Raw genomic sequence first — 2904 nt, forward strand, 5'->3', positions numbered from 1 at the left:
AGCTATCTAAGGATGGTACTATAGAACGCCACCTCAAGGTAGGCCTAGTGGCGCCATCTCTTGGTCAGGCCGGAAACTTATCAATCCACCCTCGTATACTACCATAGAAAAATTTTAAGAACAGATGTACTTCCTATAGTATTAGAAAACCCATTTGCAAATAAAATTTTCTTTTGAATCAATAATGTTTTGAAACAGTTGGAAAACATTTGATCATGAAATGAAATTACTTAATTGAAAATTTTTATTTATAAAATTCATGTTGCTGTAAACTCGTAATATTTATTAATAGACTTAATTACAGACGGTTAACTTAAACAGTAATTTTTTTTAGTGACTCGCAAAATTCTTAGAAATTGAAAAAATCATCGGCAAGAATAAAAAACGACCATATATATCTTATTATTTTCATTTCTAACTTTGTCTATTAAATCATTAATATCCAGGGGCGAACTGGGCCTATTACCCCTATTAATAACAGTTAATATGCATAAATATATTAAATTGTATGCATATTTTAAAACAAATCTCATATTAAATTAACGCAAGCAATCAAAAATTCTTTAGGACATTTTTAAATACTCTCAAATATTGCAATTCCTAAAAAAAATTTTGACACGCCTTAAACATTTATTAAAGATTTTTAAAGTACTTTTGAATTTTTTTAAATAACCATTCTAAAATTTTTTAATTCTCTAAAATTTCTTAAAACAATAAAAATAAGTTGAAAATTCCTTGACATCTTTTAAAACATTCTTAGATATTGAAATTTTTGTAGACTAGAGTTTTGAAAATGGGATCAATAAAACGTCAAAGCTTTCGAAATCTAATTTTTAACTATTCAATAAGAATAATTTTCAACTTGATGGGATTCATGTCTTCAAATTTTCAATTGTAAACTTGAAAGTTTATTTATAAAAAACTAATAATCATGAATTAATTGAAAGCGTTCAAAATTTAAACGTACGTTTTTCAATTGGGCAATCTCTAAATGAAATTATTTCATACTGAAATTTAGAAAACAGAAAAATTTCAAAATGTTAACAATTTTAATGTTTGTAGATTAGTTAAAGTATTAAATTAAAGTGTTAATATAATTTGTATTCGAGTTAAAGTTTAACTATTTCTTAAACGATTTTTGTATTTAATTATAAAATTATATACTTATATATATTTTTTAAACATACTTTTAAATTTTGTACGCTTTCAATTTATTTATGATTGATGATTTTTTGTAAATAAACTTCTAAGTTTACAATTCAAATGTTGAAGACTTGAATTCCATCAAGTGGAAAATTACTTATATTTCATAATTGAAAATAAGGTTTCGAAAGTTTTGAATTTGTATTGATTTAATTTTCAAAACTTTAGATATTTGAGGATGTTTTAAAAGATTTCAAGGAATTTTAAATTTATTTTTATAATTTAAAGGAGTTTCAAATAATTTTAACAATTTTACCAGAGTTATTTAAAACAATTTAAAAGTATGGTAGAAGTCTTTAATGGGCGTCAAGGTGTTTCAAAAGATTTTGAAGGTTTTGAAATACCTGAGAGTATTTTAAAAGGTTCCAAGGAATTTGTAATTGATTACAGTAATTTAATATGAGATTTTAAAGGATTTGAAATATTTCAGGGTATTTTTTTAAATTTCAAGGAATTTTCAAGAGCTTTAAATTTTTTTTAAAGATTTCAACAGATTGTCAATATTTGAGGATGTTTTAAAAGATGTCAAGGAATTTTCTTCTTATTTTTATAATTTTAATGAATTTCAAAGAATTTTAGAGAAGTACTTTAAAAATCTTAAGAAAAAGTTCAAGGTACGTCCAAATATTTTGAAGGTATTGCAATATTTGAGAGTATTTCAAAATGTTGCAAGGAATCTTCAATTGATTACGGTAATTTATTATGAGATTTTAAATGATTTATTATATTTTAGGATATTTTAGCAGATTCCAAGGAATTCTCAATTGATTTTAATAATATAGTATCAGATTGTAAATGATTTAAGATATTTTAGGGTTTTTTGTAATTTTCCAGGAATTTTCGAGAGATTTTAAAAGATTTTAAAGGATTTAAAATATTTGAAGATGTTTAAAAGGATGTCAATGAATTTTCAATTTATTTTTATAATTTAAAGGAATTTCAAAGAATTTTAACAATTATAGCAGGGTTGCTTAAAAAAACTCCAAAGTGCCTTATAAATTTTGAAAATATGTCAAGGTGTTTCAAAATATTTTGAAGGTTTCCAAATACTTGAGAGTATTTTAAAAGGTTCCAAGGAATTCTCAATTGATTACAGTAATTCAATATGAGATTTCAAAGGATTATATATATTTTAGGATATTTTAATAGATTCCAAGGAATTTTCCATTGATTTTAATAATTTAGTATGAGGTTTTAAAGGATTCAAAATATTTTAGGGTATTTTTAAAATTGCAAGGAATTTTCAAGAGCATTGCAAAATTTCAAGAAATTTCAAAGGATTTGTAATATTTTAGGATATTTTAAAACATTCCAAACATTTTCAATTAATTTAAATAATTTAAAGCAATTCCAAATAATTTTAATTATTTTCAACTTTTCAAGTTGAAAGTGGAACTGCTTTGTTAAAAATGTAGTTTTTTCTTGGTTGATGATGTATCAATTTAGTTGAAAAAATTTGTTTTCTGAAAATTTAATAATTTGTAGAATTTTTTTGTTATTGTTAAAAAAGTTTTTTTAACTACAAGAAAATTAATCTTTTTTTGTCAAAAATATAACTATAATTAAAAATTAATTTTTTTCTAGAAAATTATACTTGTAGGAAAATAAATTTCTTTTGTGCAAAGTTCATGTATTTTATTAAAAATTCCATTTTTTTAGTATACAATAACCGACTTATGCATGAAATTAAGAATAGCGCGA

The sequence above is a fragment of the Belonocnema kinseyi genome, chromosome 10 (genome assembly GCF_010883055.1).
Source record: "Belonocnema kinseyi isolate 2016_QV_RU_SX_M_011 chromosome 10, B_treatae_v1, whole genome shotgun sequence".
NCBI lineage: Eukaryota > Metazoa > Arthropoda > Insecta > Hymenoptera > Cynipidae > Belonocnema > Belonocnema kinseyi.